A 25,049-nucleotide genomic window follows, 5' to 3' on the forward strand; every position below is an offset into this window, starting at 1 on the left:
TGTTTCCATAGTTGTTGTGGAGTAGGTCTGGATTTGTTTTGTTTTATTGGGAACATCCTGTTTCGTTTTCAGGGACCAGTGGCTTGTGGTTTTGAATATGTGAACATATTTCGACTTCGTTTACTGTGGTTTGACCTGGTAGACCTGTTACCTGAAATAGATTTTTAAAACCTTCAAAATTTATATTTTAATTTAATTAAAAGTAAGAACATGATTTATCGCCGTTCTAAACCCAAGATTATTAATTTAGCATTTCCCTGCATTTATAAGCATTTCTCCACACTGGTCTGTGGACTATAATGAAAGCTCTGACATGCTGTGGTGTCCTGTTAATTAGTTTTTTTTAATTTCCCAAAACAGGAAATCAGTTGGGGGTATTTACAAGCTGCCCGATGTGGGATGTTTCTCTATGGAACGTGCACACTCTGTACGACTCACAAGGTGTTCTCAGAGCAGATGTTGAACAGGAACTGTGATTCTTATAAGGTCAAAGCTCACCTGGTTTTACTTCATCAGTAAGAATAGCTGAGATCTTTGGGGAGTTGTAATCCACACTGACTGACTGTGTATCCCATTATCATCTGTCTCTGATCAATCAAGATCCATTAACTTTAGACTGTGAACAGACTTTCATCCTCTTATCTGCATGGTTTCAGCAGGGGAAGTAGAAAAAGTCTTAGCAATGAAACTTGAAAAAGATCTTGAAATTCTGAACTAAAAGACAAATGTCCTTCAACAATCTACCACTCATTATTTCATTCATTTTTTACAATAAAAAGCAGTTATGTAAATTATCCTACTGTAAGCATATGCTGAAAGCATAGTCCAGATATCTGGTATGTAGTGTAGCTAAGACATTAACAAATGATGTATGTGGAAATAATGTATTTTCTGTGGCTTAACTGAATTTTAACTAGTTAATACTTCATTTTAAGCATATGAAAAAGAAAGACATTGGAAAATGCTGACAAAAGAGTAAAGTCATCCATAAATTATTCCTTGGATTTTATCAGTACTCTCTGAAGCAGTTCTCTGCTAGGTACAGAGTCTTGCTTTGCTTGGCAGAAATGTTCCTCTGGAACACAGCTCAGAGTATCAAACATTATGCCTGATATCCCAAAAGTATTGGGGGGGCTCTTACTTTTTCCTGATGGGATTTGCCACGAAGAAGCAGTAAAGTTCTGATTGAAGGGAGAATAGAAACATTGTATTCATATTTATATATATCGTATCTAAACATATTCTGTCTGTCTGTCTATCTATTGTTCTGTCATTCTATCGTTCTATCAGTCTGTCTATCGTTTTGTCCTTCTTTCATTCTTTCTATCTGTCTATCTATCTATCTATCTATCTATCTATCTATCTATCTATCTATCTATCTATCTATCTATCTATCTCTATCTGTCTGTTTATCTATCGTTTTGTCTATCTGTCTGTCTGTCTATCAATCGTTTGCTCACTTGTATCATTTGTTCTGTCAGTCGTTTGTTTGTTCATTCAGTCAGTCTCTATCTATCATTCATTCTTTCAGTTTATCTCTTAGTACACCAAATGCGATATCTGAGATAATGTATGTAACGAGCAGCTGCTAAACATTTCAGATAGATGTTCAGAAATCCACAGTTACTATGTCAGCATTTATTTATATCAGAGACACATGAAGTGGTGTAAGACCACTATAAAGACTTTATAAGGTAACCTCTTGAAAGTGATCTTTGATCAGAAGTGTTATTAGATGTGAACATCAGTTTTCCACATGCTAGTTATGGGGAAAACTGTGCCATGTGTTTGGGGTTTTTGTGTTCGTTTTGTCTTATTCACAATGCCAGTCAGCACTGTGGTTTGTATCGAGCTTTCTAATCTCTGTCCTAGACTCAGTTAACTGTGTCAGATTCTTTGCCGAGGACCGTGTTTTTGGAATTCATCTAAAACCAGTGTGTAACTGTGGGTTGCTTCTCCTTTCATTGCTAATCCAAAACACGTGCAGCAATTCAAGGAAATCTTATTTCTATGTGACCTAATCAATGCTTTTCAAAAGCAAAATTTTAGAGGAAAATCAAGTGAGAAATTCTCACTAGATTTCTGCTGAAGAACACATATGAATATCTCCCAGATTGCATCTCAGACTAGCATCTGTTGCTGAACGCAGTGGTTCCAGTGGAGAAATAATGATGTGGCAGACAGGTGAAAGCAATATATGGGGTTGTAATCGGTCATTTCATTTCAAATAATACAATTCAATTAAAAACAGAAAATGCAAAATAAAAACTAATTCAAAACATGAATAAAACCTATAATATTATCTCATTACTAAAATAGTGTTGATCCACAAATGGTTAATTTATCAAAACACTTGCACACTCACTTTAAATGTGGCAAAACAAAAATTAAAAGCTTTTCTTGAGTGTTTTATTGTCTTTCGTAATTTTAGCTAATCTAAATAATTACATAAACATAACTTTCAAATGAAAAGAAAGCGTCTTGCAAAATATTTATGAGAAGCAAAGCAGGAAATAAATGGAATAAAAAGCATGCTTGTTGCTTGTTAGGAAAAGTTTGGTAAATGGGCTTATTCCTAACAACCTTGTGATTAAAAAGATAAATAATGCATAAAATAATATGTTGAAGAAGTGTATATGAAAATAGCTTGGGTTGCCAGACATGCTCAGAACTTTTTACATCACTTAAGTGGGTGAGGTGCTCTAACTGCAAATCGAACCAAAGTGGAAAAGCACCAAAATAATTGATGAGAAAAAAGCGAGACAGACCAAAATAGCTCAGTGCTGTAAGTCATCGCTGTGGAGAGGACCGTGACTGTCACTATAAATCAAAAATATTTGACATGAATGTGCAACATGAAAGTTCTTTCTCTGCTTGCAAGCGTAAGCATCTCATAAATGCAAATAAACATGGGTTTCAATCTGTCTGACATAGGTCAATTCATTGCATCCCCACCGAAACTAGCACTTTCTTTCATGTACCTCTTTTCATCTCTGTACTTTTCATCTGTCTTTTGTTTTGTGCAATTTTGTCCATTAAATGTTTTTGGTAACAAGGCGCTGTTGTATACGCCTGGGCTTTGAGCCAGAGTCTTTTCTCTGTTGTGACTGGGAAGCACAGAGAGTGTTAAGTTAAGATAATCAGAGGGTAGAAAAGCAGTTCAAAGGAAGCAGGAATGGTAGTAGTTTATCTTGAGGATTTGGTGCTGATATGGCCTCCTGTTATACCTGATGCAGTGGACCTTGTTCAGCATGCAAAAACACAAGGAGTGTGATGTCATCTATCTGCTAATGCCAGGTTTTGTATTTCTTCAGAAGTCAGAAGCCTGTGTGTGATGATCCGTGTTATCCAGCATGATATGAGTGGTCCAAAGAGCATTTTGTGTGCTTCAGTGGAAGTAAGGAAATCTGACCTTTTACGCAAAGTTCACATGGTCACTGATTTGCTAACAATTGATCAGAGATGTAACAAAGCACTTTGAAATTAATTTCTTTTTTTATTTTATATTGGCATTTTCAGTAACACTTTAATATAGGCACCAATTCTCACTATTAACTAGTTGCTTATTAGCATGCCTATTATTAACATATTGGCTGTTTATTAGTGCTTATAAAGCACATATTCTGCATGACCATATTCTACATCCCTAATCCTACTCAATACCTAAACTTAACTACGCTACTAACTATTAATAAGCAGCGAATTAGGAGTTTATTGAGGCAAAAGTCATAATTAATGGTTTGTTAATGGCGAGAATTTTTTATTTATATTTTAAATAAAAAATGTCAAAATCCTGAAATTGTGATCACAAACTTTTGGACCGTTAACATCTTAAAGGCATTTTTATTTGGTATTAGCATTCACATCTGGTGTTTTTTTTTTGTTGTTTTTTTCTTAGTCCTACCCCATGCCTAAGGCCTTATTTACACTAGTGCGTTTTTGTTTTAAAACAGCGTTTTAAAATGAAAACAATACTCGTCTACACCGCCGCTTTCACTGCATTTCAGATACGATCTCCGTCTACACTATACTCAACTGAACACGCATGTCACATGACCATTCATGCAGGTACAGCCATAGATCTGTATAGGTAGATACCCTATTATTTAGATGGTGGACGTGTCTTGGAGTGGTCAAATAGGGAATCTACCTATACACATCTATGGGTACAACAATGAGCATGATGTTATTGTTAACACGGTCATCAAGGATACGCAGAGAGAATGTGGGTTTTCAAAAGTCTCAGTTTTTCTCCGTTTACACTGAAATGCAACCCCGGTTCTATTTACTATTTACTATTTACAAAGTTCTATTTACTTGTTAGCACACAATGCAAAATCTTGAGGTGAACAATTAATCTGTGTAAATTAATCCACTGAAAAAAAATGGTTTGTCTTGGTAATGTTTAATCAAAACCAGAACATTTGCTTTAAAATAAAGTGTGACAGAATCGTTATACAATTTTTTATAAATTGATCAAGTGATGGTAAAGACTTTTCAAATAAATGCTGTTCTTTTGAACTTTCTGTACATCAAATGATCCTGGAAAAGAAGATATACAATGTTTCTTGAACAGCATATCAGCATATTAGAATTATTTCTGAAGGATCATGTGACACTTTGCCATCACAGGAATCAATTCAAATATATTATTCAAATTCAAATATATTAATATAGAAAAGAGTTATTTTAAATTGTAATATTTCTAAATATTTCTGTTTTTACTGTATTTTTAATTAAATAAATGCAGCATTGGTGAGCATTTGAATTTTTTTCAAACACATTAAAAAGTTTAAACCGACCCCAAACCTTTTTTGATTATGTAATTATTTTGACTGTTAAAGGTTGTCAGTAAGAGTTCAAAAGTTTATGGAAAAACAAGTCAGATGTGAAATATACAACAACATTTAAATCCTGAATTGACCTCAGATTAGAAAAGGATCTTTGATCTGCTGTGATCATGCATGAAGCCAATGTGCTCAAGTTTTCCAGACATGGAAAAAGTGAGCATATGAGGTCATAGTTCCTCAGGGCAACAGTTCGTTTTGTCAAAAAGCTTTGTGTTTTTTTTTGGGGTGGTTGCAAATGCTTGTAGGGCAGCAATTATTAATTCATTGTTTGACACAGATCTTTTCTTGGTTTGTGTGTGTCTGTGAAGATGGAAAAGGCTTGCAGGGTGAAAGTCTAATTATAGCGGAGGTGTACCAAATCAAGAAAATGATCTGCGACATCATCCCAGCTGCAAGGATCAAGAATCATGGGGGATGTGTATGTAGGAGTAACTTTCATGTATTTAGGCTGTAAAAAAGTGCATTCATTCCATTTGAAGTCTTGTCAAGTGGAGGCTGATAGGAACTGTGCATTTCTTCAGGGTGAACTTTTTCCATAAAAGCATTGACTTTTAATTTGCGCCATTCTGCAGACATTATACGAATGAAAGAGGCGAGGAACATACAAAACCACGTCAGGCTCTTAAGCAGGGCCACCGCACGGATTCTGCTGGGTAAGCATTAGTCAGAACAAGGCTGAAGTGTTCTCCTGTCTCCATCGATGATGGATGTGCTTGCGTTGACCTCAGGTGACCCTTTCACCCCAAGGCCTCAGATTACTCATCTTTTCCACTCTGAAATAACTGACATCACCACCATGAAAAAAAGGGTTGTTGTCAGCAACAGCAAGAAGTTGACCATGAAATTTACCTTTTTGTAAAATTGTGGAAAAGATGATCGTATTGGCCCTTCGTGTTGATTAGCCTAACATGGAGACATTCTATAATCAATAAAGAGTTTCTTTTTTAATGAATGTTTATTGGTTTAAAACAGTAAATAGCATTTTGAATACAAAAGAAAAAAAGAAAATTTGTATTTAATTTAATTAATAATTTAATAATAACAATAAATCAATTAACAATTTCAATAATTCTTGAATTATTTCATATTGTAATAAATGCGAAGTTGGACTGTCAAAGTAAATGTATTTATTTATTTTTTATTTATTTTTTTTGCACACATTATTCCATTTGATAATGTAATTTATTCTGGTCTTTGTGATTTTAAAAAAAAATGCTTAGAGCTATGTCATACACATAAAAAACATGATACAGGGAATTTTATTTTTACTTATATATGTATTTATTTTTTAAATCAGTCCATAACAAACAAGTCATTTTTATTATGCAATTTCATTTAAAAAACAAAAAATCATTTTCCAACCAATTTCATTTTTTATTTTTTATTTTAAACCCTTCCATTTCCAAGGTTTATGGAAGCACCTTAAGAAATAAGGAATCTGTTGGGGGTTTTTTTCAAGGGAGATGAGTAAACTGCTGATGAAGAAATTTGTGTCAAAATGCTGAAGCTAATAATTACATAAAGTGCTATTATTAAGTTTTCTTTTCTTAAACAGGAATGCATTAATGGCACAAAAGTGAGATTATGTACAGTTAAATAGATTGATGTGATTGACAGCCCTAATTATAAGTGGTGGGAAATTGCACAAATTTGCCACTCAGTGCATACTTCGTTCTCTTATTTGCCGTAAGTTTCCATTTACGTGTAACCGACCATGCAGTGAAAATGAGATTTTAGTAGTTTATTTTGGATCGATTTTGACTGGTATTTCTGTAGATGCAGCTAAATGTCTCCATGGCTGCTTCTTTTATTAGTCCTGGCTTCATTCTGAGCTGACTCAGAGCTGTCTGCCTCACCTGTGAGTAATATTTGAACACAGACCTTCCTTGACACTGACACGTTCACGCATGTAACAGTAGCCCTACCCCAAGTCATTTTCCATAGTCTCATAGGGGGCCGGAGCACATTTGCTTGAAAAATGAGATCAGGCTATTGATTCCACACCTGGCCGTCTGACATTGAGTGTATAGAAAAGCGGGCTGGTTTGTGTGCTTGCTAGTGTGCCATGATAATGGTATATGTGTTTGTGTTAGGGAAACAGCTGCAGTCATTGAGTGGCACTTTCTTTTTTGGACTAGTAGGATGACTGACTTTTTTTTTTTTTTTTTTTTAGGTTGTCCATAAAGGTCATAAATTAGTGTTGACTCCAATGGTAATTGGAGAAAAATTGCTGATCTTAAATTATTCTACAATCTCTAAAAATGCATCTGAAGTGTCAAGCTTAAATGGTTTTGCATGTTCCAGTTCCCCATACAAAGTCTCTCTTTCACCATCATTAATTTCCTTCCCAAAGTATGCTGGAGTTTTCCTTATTTCCTAAGTTTTATTTTCCTGCTGTGCCTAACATGTTTTTTTTTTCCTCGAGACACATGTGGCTGGTGCGATTTACAGTTATTTTAGAGGGCTACCCCACAGACTCCACTCCACAAAAATTGCTTAGGCACTTGGTGAAAAAAAATGTGATATGAATTTTAATCTATCTTACATCCACTTTCCACAGTTTGATAGTCCTTTACAGCTGTAAAATTGCCTACCTCATAATGTCTTTGTGATTGCCTCGGGGAGTCCGAAAGTTGTCCAAGTGAACATTGTGAAATTGTCATCACGTCTCAAGCTTCCTTAAGTCTCATAAATTTGCAGTTGAGAGGAATGGCAGACTCTCGATTTCATTCAGAAGTCCAAAAAGTCCCTCAAAATCAGAACTTTCCACATTTCAATTCGTCAGACATTTGACATCCATTTGAGGGCCCATCAGTTATATTTACATTAAGGATCATGTGCTGGAATGTGCGTTAAATGCTGATTATCTCTATTTTATTTGCGGTTTTTCCACACCCATGCCGGTTTTGTGGAATATAGAGATGCATCTTCACTTTGCAGCTGTCACTTTTATACATAAATGGCATGCTCTTGTCTCATCAGCTTTAAAACTTTAACATCCATGGTCTTTTATGTATACTTCATGTAAAAATCATGACTTACAGTTTTCATATGGATTTTTTACAAGACAGTCCTCTATACATTACAAGGAAGGAATCTATGGAAGGAGAGTATAGTGAAGCTTTTAACAGATGCCTTACATTAAAGTCCCCAGTGACACACGCTGAGCCCATTGAGCTCAAAAATAAGAGGGCATAACCACTCCTGAGATAATGCAGGATAAACAGAGAGGGAGTCCAAGGCGAAGGCAGATGTTTCCAGTAATTATCCACTAACTAAGGATATTTCCTCAGGCATTCTCTCAAAGACATCATTTTACAACAAACTAGCTGAACGTATGGAAATATTCCATCTGCTAGGAATTGTCACTCAGGACTGTTGCTCAACATAAACATTGTGCTTGTGGTTAAAAATCATCTCGTTTCACTGTTGAGGAAGATCGAAGGTGCGAGATAAACCTCATTCATTTCAAGCCGTTGATACACTACCAGAGCACTTTAGATAGTTTCCCTTTCCTGTAAAAATAACTTTCAGCACAACAACCAGATCAGATTTATTTTATAGGAGTAGTGGAAGCATCAGCTATGAAAGTATATCTGAAGAGACCTTTTGTGGAAAATTTTGAAATTGAAACCATGCGCTTTGAATGTGCTTGATCCGTTAACAAAAATGTGCTGCAAACCTGACAAAACCAGAGAATGTGAAATTTAGAGCTGTTTAAGTGGTTCTGGATTTTGCCTGCTTAAGAGCACATCTGATTTATAGTATTTTCTGAATATTAATTTTAATAGTGCATTAATAGTGAATAATTTGGTGGACTTTGATATGAGAGGACAACAAGGTTATTATGGATTATGGACTTTTCATGGCGACGGCTCAAAGGTAAAATGCCTTAATGATGGATTTGTATACTACAAGCACACATCTTTTTACTTCACAAGACAGCAATTGATGTACTGGAGTTGTGTGGATTACTTGTGAATTATTGTGATGTTTATATCAGCTGTTTAGACTCTCATTCTGACGGCACCCATTCACTGAAGAGGATCCATTGGTGAGCAAGTGATTTAATGCTACATTTCTCCAAATCAGTTTCTCCAAATCAAAACAAATTTTCTACATTTTGAATGGCCTTTTTCAAAAATGTACTCTGTGGAACACACGCACACACACAAAATATAAATATATATATATATACAGTATATATTTGTACAAATGTCTGCAAGTGTGGTTTTGGACCCTACTGCCTTTCATTCCCATTGCAAGCAATCTTTTGTGATCCACAGAAAAGAGCTCATACAGGTTTGGAAAATATATGAACATTTATGCTACATGGTCCTTAAATTTGAAATGTCTATAAAAGTTGTGTGTGACATGGCTGATCTTGATGTCCGAAGTAAATCACGACTTGCGTTGATGTCTAACTACATGAGCTTTTCTCCTTAAGTCACAGCTGAGAACAAGGTGTGCTCTGTTAATGCCTGTTTGGGTTCAGGTCTGCTAGTTTTAATGCTCACTGCTGCCTGGAACAGAGCAAAGATGATGTGGCAGCACTGCAGGCAACGTTATGCTTAACGTCATGCTTAAGATATTGCCTTGTTTGCTTGTGTTAACTGAGGGGGGAGGTGAGCTTTAGTCAGTGACCCTCTATAGGCTAGAGTGTGGATGTCAACTATCAGCACCTCTGGATATTTAGAAGAGTTCAGGGAAAAGTGCTGATTGTTTTAGACCTTGAATATTTGATAATCTTTATTTCCTATTGAAACGGTGGGGGGTTTAGTTGGGACATTTTGATTTCATGAGATCTTTAAGCATCTTTTTTTGTTGTTCAGATTAGATCATCTAATTGTCTAAAATCCATGCCAGTCATCAGGGAAGCTCTTTTCGGTTAAACAGAGTTCCATTCTGTCATGCTCACGCTCAGAACAGAAGATCTTGTGAAATATGAGCAACATGTGTGCAATGAGAACTAGCATGGTACATGTCATTTTCCTGCTGAGTGGATGACTTATTTCTGTGAGTCTTTCTAGACATTTTTTTTTTCCATTTGACAGCATGATGACAGCAAACAAGTATCACAGCAGAGGGGTGCAAGTGTCTTGTCCCAACACAGACTAACCACACCACATTATGGGACCACGTCAGTTACATAAATTATTTTTGTGGAATACATTTTAATTTAAAAAACTGATTGCAGAAGTTTGGTGGCTTGTCTTTTAGTTCAGCTTTAGGCATCAGATGTTTAGTTTTCAGTAGTTGTGTGTAAGCACGGTACTAGGGCTGCAACTAACGATTATTTTGATAATCGATTAGTTGGCCGATTATTCTTTCGATTAATCGATTAATCGGATTAAAAAAATATTGACCAAAAAAAACACTATTCCACATTCTGCCCAATGTCCTTCAAACAAACGTGACAACTGAATGCTATGAAAACATACAGTGCTTAATTTATTAGACCACTTATCATAATAAAGAGAAAACATATTTTAGAAATTTGTCAAAAATTTGTTTAAATTTAAAAATGTTATTGTCATTTATTGGACATAATAATAAAAAATGTCCTCATAACAGCTTGCATTCTTGCTGGTATTGTTTATGTACTTTTTGACTGCAATTGGGTATCGCGAAAAAAAATACTCAAATAAAAAATACAAAAAAAAATAAGTGCTCTGGTTTTCTTTCATAGATAACAGCAATAATGATATTATAGCATTAAAAATAGCCTACTACTGTTATATAGAGCTTACACATATTGGAGTACTAACCAGCACAGAAAGCCGAAAAATTATTTTGGTTATCACCAATACTGTTACTTTAGAGCAGCAGTGGCACAAACCTTACATAAACACATTGTTAAACTTACATAAATTTGTTAAGCATTGTAAAAATTGAATATAGTTTAAACCTCTATTAAAAATTAAAATAATAAAGATAATAATAAAGACGAATAAAAACACAAACTCAGTGTTAACCAACAGGTAAGAGTAATGTTCTGCAGGAACTACTTTGATCACAGTCACCTCGTCATTTCTTTATCCTGTAAAAGGCCGTTATGGAGCGTCTCATGTTTATATTCAGACAGACAATTACACGCTGTTATCCCTTTAAAGTTCCTACTCTCATAAAATATTTTAATTTCTTTTAAACCTTAAATTAACTTTCAACAACAGATAATTCAGCACAATGGATATGTTTGCGCTGAAAAGCCTATTAATTGTCTCCCTCTCTACTGTGTTCTGTCCGTCTGACGCGCGTGCGCGCGCCCGCCGCGCCGGCGCTCATTCGGTATTTTAAACTTAACACAGACTGTCAGGACGGACCTTTATGCAAAAATGGAAATGCTCGCGTGAATTTGTGGCATTTATAGATAAGGATATGACCGTAAACTGAACGTTTTTGCGCTGAGGACGCACACGCGATCTGTCAAAGCGCCTGACAGGGCAAGCCATTACTCTTATGCATTAACTTAAAGCTTAAAATAAAGAATTATCATGCTTTGGGCAGCTTGGATCACGTGCTTCTCCGGCAGAATCTCATTCTGTTTCCTCCACTATTTTTAGATGCATTTTGTCCATAGAAATGCATTATTCAGTGCCGTAATTTGACTAACCAGCTGAAGTTGGACGTACACTGTGGGCAGACCCGATTAATCGATAATGAGAATCGTTGTCGATGATTTTCATAATCGATAATAATCGATTTTATCGATTAGTTGTTGCAGCCCTACACGGTACAGTGCAAAATAGGGTTTTTCAATTGTCCTCTGTTGTCCTTTTGTTCTTCAATGATGCAGCTTGAATATGTCAGCTTTGCCTGTTTTTCTGATTTCCAGCCAGGCCAAAGATCAGTGTGAGATAATTTCCTGTTTGCAGGAGAAGTCCATGGGAAAGCGATACAGATTCACAAACCTCTGGAAAAAACACAGAAATCCAAATCCAAAAACACATCCCATACAAAACCACAAAAATCAGTAATTATAAATTGGCTTTCTCATAGCTTCTTTTGGAGCTGTTGTTTAAAGGGTGAATAAATAAAAAAAAATTTTTTTCATTTTTGAGTCAACTACACTACCGTTCAAAAGTTTGGGGGTTGTATAAGGTTTTTTTTTTTTATTTTTTTATTTTTTTTTTTTTCCTCTAAAAGAAATCTCACCAAGGCTGCATTAAAAGACAGTAGAAATTGTGAAATTGCAACAATTTAAAATAACTGTTTTCTATCTTAATATATTTTAAAATTTAATTCATTGCTGTGATGACAAAGCTACATTTTCAGGAGCCATTACTCCAATCTTCAGTCACATGATCCTTCAGAAACCATTCTTATATGCCTATTTGCTGCTCACAAAACATTTTCTATTATTATCAATGTTGAAAACAGTTTTGCTTATTATTTGCTTCTTTTTGTGGAAATGTAAAAATAAAAAAATTGCAAAAAAAATCTTACTGACCCCAAACTTTGGTAGTGTATAGCTTTAATTGTTGGCAGTTGTGGCCTAATGGATAGAGAGTTGGACTTGTAACCTGAAGGTCGTGGGTTTGAGACTCAGGTCCGGCAGGGATTGTAGGTGGGGGAGTGAATAACCAACACTCACTCTACCCTTAATACCACGACTGAGGTGAGACCCTTGAGCAAGCCACCGAACCCCCAACTGCTCCCCGGGCGCCGCAGCATTGGCTGCCCACTGCTCCAGGTGTATGTTCACTACTGTGTGTATGCTTGGATGGGTTAAATGCAGAGCACAAATTCTGAGTATGGGTCACTGTACTTGGCCACACACCACTTTCCTTTCCTTTCCTTAATGAACACAGTGATAACACTTTGTGATAATTACATCATCATCTTTAAAGTCTTAATTTTATTTCTCGTACTTTGTCATATTTTAGATACAGTAAACCTTTTCACCATATTTAATGTACAAACCTTATGTTAAACCACTATTACCTTTCTAAAGCCATAATTATGTTCCTTGATATGAATTAATTTACCATAAAATAGCACATTCATTAACTGGAAAAAAAAAGGTTCATGTTTTGTAGAATGACCAACGTTTACTCAACAAGTAGAAAGTAGCTTATGAACTCATCATCTTTATATCAAGGGCATTGAAGACCTCTGTCTTAGGAGGCTTTGGGCCTCAACTTATTATTGAGCTATAGCCTGTGTTCAGATACGCACCATTAGCTCCTCTGTACTGATGTTTGGGTGACATTGTGCTGACGAGAGCAGGGTGAAGCGGTGGGGGTGTGGTGATAGGAGCGAGGTGCTCAGTATTCCAATCACTTGAAAGAGAGCCCTTGTTTGTTTTGGACCGTCGTAGGCTCGCACACACAGAAAGAAACTGTTCTCCATCTTTAGGGCTCTTGGCTGAATATTCAACCTTGGGGCAAAATACTCCATTCACCTTCTGTTCTCTCTCTATCTCTTCTGTTTCTACGCCCCCTTTTTAGATGATTCCCATCCTTCTAAAGAGCGGGATAATTTGGGCATTTATAGATGGATGAGCCCTTTTGTTGAGGTTACTTTTTTCAAGAGCAGCTACTTGAGTCTCCTGGAGCGCAGTCTTTGTTTTCTTTGAATTAATTTGTTTTGGCTTTTTATTTTTGAAATGAGCTTAGAGAAAATTAAACCCACTGATCTTGCATTATAGAGGCATGAATAGCCAAAACATAGTCGCGTTGTGTGCGTGAATGCAGGGAAATAATGTAAAAGTTCTAAAACATTTGTGAATATTATTAAGACTTTTATTATTAAGAGTTACTGTTTCAACTTATTTCAAAATGCCTCTCTGTAATTGTTTCATTTAAGCATATTAATCATTTTGATATCCATTGCAAAAACAGCACTTAAAATGATAAATGCGAAGGGCTCCTGTTTTGAATGAGAAAACCAGAGAGGTGTTTTCAACCACAGAGGCAAATGGAAAAGGAAGCAGTTTGTGACCCTGTGACCTCTAACTCTTAATTTTATTTCCATGTTAAACTTTTGGGGTTTTATGCCTTTGGGTGACTTTCCAAAAGTTCCTTATTTTTCTGAAAGTGTAGTCTCTCTAGGTGTAAACTGCTCCCTTTGTCACCAGCCTTGTACGTTTTATGAGAGTTATGAATCAGTGCTTGTCATTAATTCTTCCATCGGGGGATAAAAATGTGGAATTATTTTACAGAAGAGAGAAATCCAGAGGTATTTCCACTCACTGGCAGAGTATGAGCTGTGTGACATTGTAAAACTTTTACATATTTAGTTATAAATTATTAAACCAATCATGGTCTGTGCAATATCTATGTATTTGTTTGACAGAATAAAAATATAAAAGCTCATTAGTTTAGAGCTATTGCAGATTCAACAGCTTTAAAGTGTCATTTTTTTTTCATTTAAAAAAAATGAATTTAAAGTCAGTCTACACCAACCACATTTTTATTTCTTTCAGATTTTAGACTTACTATGTGTTTTCATACTGTGGTTCTTTTTTAGTTTAATTAAAAAATGATATTCTGAATAAACTAATGTATGTGTTTTATTGTCATTCTTGATGTTGAATGTTTTTGCTTGTCTATTTGATTTATGTTCAATTCTTTTAAGGTACATTGTAACATTTTTCTCCCTCTTCCTCGGCCCAGAAATGTGTGTTTGACATATTCTAGCTGCCTATTTTCTTTTACTGTGGGTCTCAGAGTTACTTTCTTATGGACTCGTACAGATATGTTTTCAATTTCAAGCGTTTAAACACATACATAATCACAAGTTCTAACTCTTTTTAGAATATATTTAAATGCAGTCATTCGTTTATAAGTTTTTAATTAAAAAAATATTTTTATTAATACATTTTTTACAAGTATATTATTAATTTAATACTTACCCAGTCCGTGTGCAGTTGTGTAGAATTTACATTTGCTTTTCTGTTAGTTTATGCCTTTATAAATCCATATTTCTTCATTCGTTTTTAACATAAGATTAGATCCATGGAATTTATACCTGAATCTGATCATATGTGTTTTATAAATGAAGTCCCCGGTTTTGTTTTTTTGGGGTTTTTTTTTGCTTGCTGATTTTGGAAGCAAGATAACTTCCACGTCCCTTAAGACAACTCTCCGTTCTCTCTTTCCACCCCTTCCAATTATTGATACTAGATCAACAATAGCTTAGTATTACAACCCTGAGCCCTATGGAAAAATCCAGGAGTTGGAAACCTCAGAGAGCCGGTGGTGTGGTGAGACGAGGTTCCAAGCAAAGCACATACTGTACCCCGTGTCTCAGTGTGAGGGACTCAACATTTGTTATTATTTCCCATGTTCAACAAGTACGGTAATATCTTGCAGATTAAAATAAGGGCCTCAATCAACCGCAGCTTGCTTCTGCTGCCAGTTTTGGGGGGTCACCAATTAATGGGGCTTTTCCATTTTCCACTGTACATGACATTTATTTTAATTACTTGATTTTAGTGCTTATTCAAACACAATATGTTGTTGTCAAAATGAGCAAACATTGGGACAGTTCTGTGGGACATGTTTAAGAGATCTTAAAGGGATAGTTTACCTGAAAATGAAAATTCAGTCATCATATCGTTCCTAACCTGTATGACTTTCTTTTATGCTGCGTAGCATACTGAGAAAAGTATACTAAGAAAAAAATATTTCAAGCATTTTTGGCCACACAGTGAAAGTCTATGGGGTCCCAAACAAACAGTGTTGTTTCTCAAAATAGGGCTCATTTTTGCTATGATATATGTATGTACAGTAATATAAGTATTGTACACCAAAGATTTAACTAAACCACCTTTTTCTAGCACTTTCTCCCTTCCAACACTATACATTGTATACTTAACTGCTGGGGAATAACCATATAGGCTGAAAGTTTTATAGTTTACACTATATTTAGCTACGTAATTTCTTAATTGGATAATTACAGTTACATTCATCAGAGAAGCTGTACCCTTATCAGGATATCTCACGGCTGTAAGTACCTCATTCATCTTGTCATGTTTGATATATATCAGAGAGACGTGTTTTGTCGGTTTTATTTAATACAAAAGGATGAAAGTTCACCTCAGGCTTATGATGCTGATGAGTAAAGCAAAAGCTCTTGACGTTAATCAGAAGAGGGTTAGGTTTTCTCTTCAGCAGCTTTGACACCCACCGCCGTGCTACACGTAAGGTCTGTAATGAGCCACCTCAGAGACAAGGATCTGAGAGCGCTTGGAAGAACGAAGAGATGGAAAATACACCCCAGCCCTCCACTGTGGTCCCTGCAGAAACTCATGAGCTCATCGCTTGGCTAGACATCTGCAATCTCTTTGAACAGTAGCCTGACCACATCCTCAGGGCTCCACCGTTCTTTCGCTCCCTGTAGATCTGTGCCGCTATCGCTTTACCTCGCTGCTTTTATTGAGGGAATGAAGTATCACTGCCTTGACAGCGGCTGAGGAGTGTTGCACAGTTATTGATGAGATTTTCTGATTGCTTACAAACAGGTTTCCTGATGACTCCGCCCACCCTTGCCATTGGCCAGACTTCCAGATGGCCAAACCCCCAAATGCACACCATTGGTTGAGCCACTGTTGCCATGTCAGCATGGTTGGTATTCTTAAACAAACAAAGCAATGTTTTGATAGCACCACAGTGTTTACACTTTTCTGGAGAATCAAATGAATGGCTTTCTTAAAGTTGTCTCTTTTTGCAATTTTATACCGGTATTTATATTATCGCATCATTATGGATCCTCCTAAGTAACCCGACATCTGCACTGGTTTTAGACAATATGGTGTTTTTAGTTCACAGTTTTTTTTGTTTTTGTTTTTTTTGTGCATTACAGAGTTTTGTAAGACAAAAAATTTAACATTTGCTGTCTGGGGTAGGTAAGATTTTTAAATGCTTTTAAAAGAAGTCTCTTACACTCATCAAGGCTGCATTTATGTGATCAAAAATACAGTAAAAACAGAAATATTGTGTAATTGATAGTTATTTACAATAGTAATAATAATACATTGTTTATATATATATGCAATTTCAAATTCAGTGTCACATGATCCTTCAGAAATCATTCTATGTTAATTTGATGCTCAGGAAACATTAATTATTATTATTATCATTGTAGAAATTGTAGAATACTGTCTACACTGATAAAATGGTTCTAATATAATTGCGGAAACTAGTTTCGGTCTCCTTTGATAAATAGAAAGTTAAAAAGAACAGCATTTATTTAAAACAGATTTTTGAATGTCCTGCAGATATGACATTAGATCACAGATGGGTTGAAGGAGATATTTTAAAATCTAGCATTTTTTAACATTGTTTTTTAGCATTGTTGGAACAAAATGTTGGTAATTCTAAATCCAACCAAATATGAGGTTGGATTATATTGGACTCAATATTTAAAGGGATAGTTCACCCAAAAATGAAAATTTTTGTCATCGTTTGGTCACCCTCATGTTGTTCCAAACCCGTATGAGTTTCTTATGTTGAACATAAAAGAAGATATTTTGAAGAATGCTGGTAATCAAACTCTTGATGGTCCCTGTTGACTTAGTATTTCTTTCCCTACTATGGAAGTCAGTGGGGACCAACAACTGTTTGGTTCTTCAAAATTCGTCAAAATATATTTTGTGTTCAACATAAGAAACATACAGGTTTGGAACGACATGAGGGTGAGTAAATGATGACAAAACTATTCCTTTAAGGCTGTCACCATGTGTTTAAAAAGGCAGATTAAATGTGATTTAGCTGTATTTCATCCTAGTGAACCAAAATGACAGTGTTTAAACTCTGAAATTCATCCTAAGTGAACCCAGAGGAATTGTGCGACAACAGTCTCATGTCGTGAATTGCTGTCTCCGCCACATCAAAGGGCCGAACAGCTACAGTTGCGTAAGACTGTCACTTATAACTTCCATGAAGTGTTTTTGCCATCTGTGCATGTGCAAGTTACATGTACTAATTTGCTCAGCGCATATTTGTTCGTACACTTAGTATTTTTCCAGTGTCTCCGACTGTTTCACCGAACAAAAGGCTCTTTTATCTCATTATGTAATATATAAAGCTTTCCAGCCTGCGTGGAAATTTCAATAAACTCTGTATTGAAATCTCCAGACATGCCAGCATAATGAGTTAGTTTGTTGGTAAGAGGCATTGTAAGCTTGGTCTGCACTAGGTAGCAGTATTCTGCTTTGGAAGATTGTGTTTCAGGCACTAATAGACAGTATAATTGTCTGCGGTTGTCATCACTGTCTGTATACATTTTACACTTGGGTGAACAGATTGTTAAGAAGATACTAGAGTATTTTCCTGGCTCTAAAGTTGCCTGCAAGAGCCAACCCTATTATTTCTCTTTGCGTATTCACCTTGTGCAATAGTAATACGTGTTTATTTAAAATATGCTTTTTGCTGCTCCCAGTTGTACACTCTGTTCTGGATTGGTAATAGCACCATACTTGGCTGTGTAGCTCATGAAAAGTGTTTTGGGATTTATTGGCCGTGAATCCAGATGCTCTAAATAAAACAGAAAAGTTAACCTCACATCATCAAATGCATTAATCAATCTTGTATTTCGTACTCGTCCCTCGGTAATCTGTTTAATGTTGTTGAGTTCCGGATGGCAGGTGTTAACACTTCCTTTCTCAGTCATCCCAGTTGTTCCTGCTCTCTGGAAAGCCCCTGATGGGAAAACCATATCCCTTGAGAAAGCCGCCACATAGCACCCTGAATCCCCACTATCACATGTGAACTCACACCTCTGGAATGTTTCTCTACCACTGGCCAGGCCGCAGTCTCAACACCCTTCAAGCTGTTTGCTTGAAGACATGCACGCTTTGCTTTTTTTTTTTTTTTTTTTTTTCATAGCCTGCTATAAATGCTTACAGCTATGTAATTAAAGGCCCTAAACCCCTGTGGCTACAAAGTGTCACACAAAATACATTTTTCCACAATTATGCACATTTAGATGTCCTTTCCATCACTGTGCAGACATGAGAATCTAGGAATAACATTACTATGCTTATCATTAGATTTTTCAGAAAGGTGCATGAATGTTTTTGCTGCCTGATTCAACTATATTGGAGATATTGGACTTTATATTGACACCTACTGGTGCGGATGCAGCATCACGTGCAAGCAAAAGTTTGGACCCTTTTCATAGTCTGGTGATGTGTTAACATTGTAAATCTAGCAAAGTTTCTGTTGGTTATTGGTTATTATTGATTACATTGTACTGTAAGGTTAATTTTGTTAACATTAGTTAATGCGTTTGTTATCATGTACTATTACGTTTTACAGAATGTGTTAATATAGGTTAATGTATACATATACTATTATTTTCTAAGTTAATGTTTTAATGGGGAAAAAAAATATTGAGTGAGCCTGTAATGAAGCAGTCTTTAGTGAATAGTGTTGCTCTAGGAAAGGGTTAATAGACCTTGTTACATAATGCAAATGCTGGTGACACCATGTCCGAGATAAGAGGAGCATAGCTGTCTGTTTTAACTTGGCTGACTGTCATAAGCCACGAACATGATGCCTTAACACTGTCCCAGAATCTGTACTTTATCTGCACTAATCAAGCTTTTTGCTTTCGCAACAAAAAAATAGTTATCATATTGTGTCACTGAGTTAACACAAGTCAAGTCTGCTTATTGTCATGTTCTTTATTCAAGTTTTCCAAACAGTCTGGTTCTCCTCAGGGTTTTGCAATGGGGCTTGTTAACCTGGTGAATAACTTGGCCGTTAAAGCATCAAAGAAACAGCTGGCATTTGTGGTATTTTACCTGCCTTCTAGTGGCTTTTGGCCTCTAAAACTCCAATATCTAGAAAAAAGATATGTTGATGGCACAAGAACATAAACCACATTTGTTAGCCCTATCCAACCAAACATTTTTGCCGTGTAGCATTGCCAGTCATTACCAACAAATCAACCCTCAGCTGCTTTATAGGCACACAACTTTGTTTATTTGTGTATTCAGTCCAGTCATTTTGCCAGTGTACGTTATGCACCAATTACTAGTGTGGTTATGAGCATGAAACCAGTCTTGGTCAATCATATCCAGCTGCTCTGAAATGCAGTGACTGCCATATAATTATGAAATGATGTGATGTATTTTGTTATGTAAAATTGATTTACTATTAATTATATGCTATTATAGTATTTCTTAATATTTTGAATTAGCCTTGAATTAAATTTTGCACTTTTTTATATTTAATTTTTAGTTTAAGTTTGTCATAAAGTTTGTGTGCTGTTGAGTGCTTTTTCAAAGTGCATATTATTTTTATCCACACTCTGTATGGCTCATGTAATATGAATAGCACTGCATTCATTCCTATATTGATTATAAATGCATTTATTTTTATCATGGAGTTATTTATTTGTGAATTCCCCTTTTAAAATATATGGTCTAAGTTCGTGACTGGGCATCCAGCCTGATCAGTGTCCTAAATGCTTTCGATATTTATAGACCAAAATTTGTGGCGGTCTCATCTGAGGATTCGCTGTGGTTAACTCGCATGTGATCATATTTACTTATTATTAGTAATACGTCACAGGTGAAGCATATCAATCATTGATCATCTGAGACATGTCAGCATTTATTTTAATCACCAAGATTTTTGTTGAGGTATTTTCAGTGAAACATTTCCTCAGCCATTGTGATTTACATCATACTCCTCTGTGAAAGTCACACTGTGTCCTTAAATTCTTGGCTTGGGAGATACATGTGAGTATTATATTTCAAGGAGCATAAACCCTGAAGTCTGTAAATGTCTTTGGCTGTAATGGTCCCTGGTTTTAGGAGCCTTAGCGCTGTGCCAGACGGGAAGAACACACTCCAGCAACACTCCCTGTTCTATTCATGGACGTCAGTATCGGACGGCTGCTCCTGAATTCCACAGGTGTTCAATTATCACCCACTCACTTTCAGGTCCTCCTGATAGGGATCGTTAGGGAATGAAGAGAGATTGGTAACTCTTGACAGATTGCTTGGGCTTTCTTGTCTCTTTCGGGAATCACAAAATACCCCTATTTTCAACCGTATTTGATAACCTGAGAGGTTGACAGCAATAACATTAGTGATTGACCGCAAAGAATAACCAGCACATTCATGCAACACATAGTGTATGCATTAATCATTCTCTCTAAATTTGGTTGTGAGTCCTGAAAAGTTACTTCAGATATAGAATGAGAATGTCAGTCTCTTTTATTGCTGAAAAGTGTATAAACAGAACATTTTTAGCACTCCATATTTGACTGATATCTGTAGTCTGCTGCTATATGAACATTTTTCTTAGACCTTTCTGTCTTTCTATTTCATAAACTGGCAGCAACTAAAGCTCTTATTTCCAGGAAATCTTACTCACTCTTATTCATTGTGTCCCTTAAAGTCGTAAAATAGGTCCAGAAGCCTAGAATAGACCTGGCTGAAGAAAAATATATAATTATTTGTAATTAGAATATATTTCATGCCAAATAAAACCATCTTGATTTTTTTTCCCCCGTGTTTTGTCAAGCCAGCATTCCCTTTTTCCTCTAAGTCAAGTAATTTTGCTAAATATAAAATCCTAATGACATTGAATGGCGTGCTAAGTATACACTAAAAATAATGACAATTGAAAATTACTTCTCTGTCAAAAATATTTAACATCTGTTTACAATATCTGCTTAATTTTGAGCACAGTTTTTAAGAAAAAGCTTTATTTCACATATTTCACATTCATATGATTTCTTAGAGATTAATTAGATAATTCTTTCTCTACTTTCTTTGCATATGTAAAATCATAATTGTAGTTGACCAATAGATGGCTGCTAAAGTGACAGTCATGCTCTTTCATTACCAGTTTGGTTTTGCTGTTGTAACTGAATCCAGTGAAAGGTCTCCAGAGGTCAATGAGCTACTTCACTATTCACAGGCAGTATGTCAGTCTCAGTTGTACAGCTGACCACACACACAGACACACTCTACACTATTTCTGTGACTTTAATGACAGTTTCAGTGTCTGGTAAAACTCCAGATCCTATATTAGTGCAGCAGATTTTTTATTTATTTATTTTTCTGTCAGGTTTATGTGTTTTCATTTTATGGGGGCATTTTATTTTTGAATGGTAGTTTTGTATTCCAGTAGTACAATTCCATTTACCCTGTATTTGTTCAACTGAAATAAAGTGCTAATCATGCTAATGACAAACTCATAAAAATGTCATTCAGTCATCAGAAAGAGGTGGTAATGCACATCAGATCTGAATAACAAGGGCTGTCAACCACAAAGCTATCCATTCTTGACCACTTGAGCGGAACATTGACCATGTTGTACAAGTGTATGATTACAATGCGAACAAGTGTGGCATCTGGTTTAACAATGGAGCGGCAGAGCAGTTGTAGCTATTGAAGGGTTTTAGTTGCACAGATTCACTTTTCAGCCAGTCAGTTTTCTGATGTAACATATTCCACTTGCTTCACTCACAGAGAGCGTCCATCCTCACCTTCCTGTAATTTAGTAAAGTCTTTAGGCATGGCGTGAGAAAGAAGATACATACCCTTGCCTGTGTAAATCACATCTTAGCTCTTCAGCTATTGACTAATTGCATTCATTAACAGACTCGTAACCTCTACCTGCTGATTAGCAAGCTGCTCTGTGAATCCTGTAAAGATAACAGAACTCTAACAAGTAAGCACGAGCATTCAGGCAATAGCTCCAGGCCACCGGTTTCAGGCCAGACACTGCATGCTGTTTCGTTGTGTCCCTGTCGCCTGACAATGACCAGTGTGCATGAGAAGCCTGGAGAGAGTTCTCTCTGAACTATCTGTGTAAATGTAGTAAAAGTGGGGTGGGGGGCCACTAAAGTGGAAAGTGGAAAGCCTTGAAGTTGAACACTGATAGAGTTCAGGGCCCAGATATGTAAAACAGTATGCCTCAAAGTACTGTAGGACATCTGTTTGAAAGTGATAAATGAGTTTGTGGAGAGCAGTATGTGGATTTTGTTCATTTTTCACTTTTGATGTTTTTTGTAAAGCCATCTTTAAAGGATAGTTTGCCTGAAAAAAATAATTTACTCCTGTTGTTTCCAACTCGTACGACTTTCTGTCTTCAATGGAACATGAATGGTGATATTTTGAAGAATAAATTATATGTGGTACAATTCAAACATTTGGGGTTGGTAAGATTTTTCTGATGATTGACAAGATTCTTATGCTTAAAATACAGTTAAACATATTATTACAATTTTAAATAACCGTAATCACGTGATGGCAACGCTGGATTTTCTAGATCCAGAACAACTGTGGCAGCGTCTCCCAGATGCTTCAAGAGACCTACCTGCAAAGCTCCCTGGAAAACTGCGCTAGTGCACCAAGGCCAAAAGCTGCTTTAAATGCAAAGGATGTCACACCAAATTTTGAGTTAATTTTGTCCCTGGACCACAAAACCAGTCATAAGGGTCAATTTTTGGAAATTGAGATTTATACATCATCTGAATGCTGAGTAAATAAGCTTTCCACTGATATATGGTTTGTTAGGATTGGGCAATATTTGGCTGAGATAAAACAATTTGACAATCCGGAATCAGACGGTGCAAACAAAATCTAAATATTGAGAAAATCGCCTTTAAAGTTGTCCAAATTAAGTTCTTAGCAATGCATATTACTAATCAAAAATTAAGTTTTGATATATTTACAGTAGGGAATTTACAAAATATCTTCATGGAACATGATCTTTACTTAAAGGGGACCTATTATGCCCCTTTTTACAAGATGTAAAATAAATCTCTGATGTCCCCAGAGCGTATACGTGAAGTTTTAGCTCAATATACCCCACAGATAAATTTTTACAGCTTGTTAAAATTGCCATATATGAGCCAAAACATGCTGTTTTGAGTGTTGCTTTAAATGTGAGTGAGCTGTTGCTCCCAGAGAAGAGGGCAGAGCTTCAAGAAGTCCAGCTCTGCATTAGCAGTGCTAGCCTTTGCAAATAAACATTTCAATATTAATACAAGCCTGTTATCTTTACAGAAAAAAAGTCAGTCATCTGATGATACTGTGCATAATAACTTCACGTTTATGAATTACACAAATGGAGCACAGTGGGATAAACATAACAACATAACTGGTCTTATGCTATCACAAACTTTATAAGTTCCACATCTGATTATGAGCTCGACTACTTCAAGCGATCGACTCGCATTGCTTTCATACGCAACTTTTAACTACCACATTCCTATTCACGATCATTCTGATAGCACTTAAAGGCAGCATCAGCGAAAACACACAAGAGACAATGATAGCTTTAGCATCATTAGCCTTACAGAGTGCCAAGAAGCTCTTTCAGAAAGGCAATTTGGAAAACAAATGCGTGATACTTACTTTGCAGCTGATGTTCACGCATGAAGCGTTGGTATTAATTCCTAAACATATAGGGGACATTACTGTTTTCTGGGATATTTCCTTTGAAAATGAAATTTATCCAGTGTCCTCGGCTCAGATGAGGGGAGATTATGGCGACTCCTATGTTCATTAGTACATCCCAAAACACAACGCTTGTAAAGCCTCTTTGGCGCTGACATTGTAAATAACTCCAGTAATGGCGGACCACATCTTCTCACTCAGGGCTGTGTTTATGCTAATAGGACAGAGAGCATCACAAATGGGTGGGACTTTTTCCCCTCAGTGACGTGCACAGAGGGAGAATCTGAAACAGCTCATTTGGAGAGACTGTTTATGACTTATTGGTTTTATAAAAAAATGAGTTGGTGGATTTTTAACATTATAGGCTGGTTGTTTTCACACACTGCGGCCACACAACTGTGTTCAAACACCTTATAAAAGGGATTTTTGCATAATAGGTCCCCTTTAATGTCCTAATGATTTTTGGCATAAAAGAAAAATCTATAATTTTGACCCATACAATGTATTTTTATTTCAATATATTTCTATAAATATACCCCAGCGACTTAAGACTGATTTTGTGGTCCAGGGTCACAATTTAGTTAATAGAACTTAATTGATAAAGAAAATCTATTCATGACATTATTTTTGACAGCATCCTCATTTTACAGCATTTTTACACAAGTGCCTAAAACTTGTAACAGTACTGTAGCTTTGCACGTAGGTTTCTTGAAGCATCTTGGAGACGTTGGCACAGTTCTTCTGGATTTAGTCTGTCTCAGTTGGTTCTGTTTCTTCATGTCACTCCAGACAGACTGGATGATGATGAGATCAGATCTATGTGTGGA

At 36.1% G+C, this 25,049-nt stretch overlaps 1 protein-coding gene across 1 annotated transcript in view; it reads left to right on the forward strand.

Annotated features, from left to right (window-relative positions):
• The window catches only part of ralgps1 (Ral GEF with PH domain and SH3 binding motif 1), a 93,723-nt gene that overhangs the window by 51,774 nt on the left and 16,900 nt on the right, over positions 1–25,049 (forward strand). The gene's annotated exons all lie outside the window — the stretch shown is intronic.

This window comes from Barbus barbus (assembly GCF_936440315.1).
Source record: "Barbus barbus genome assembly, chromosome: 28".
NCBI classification, from domain to species: domain Eukaryota; kingdom Metazoa; phylum Chordata; class Actinopteri; order Cypriniformes; family Cyprinidae; genus Barbus; species Barbus barbus.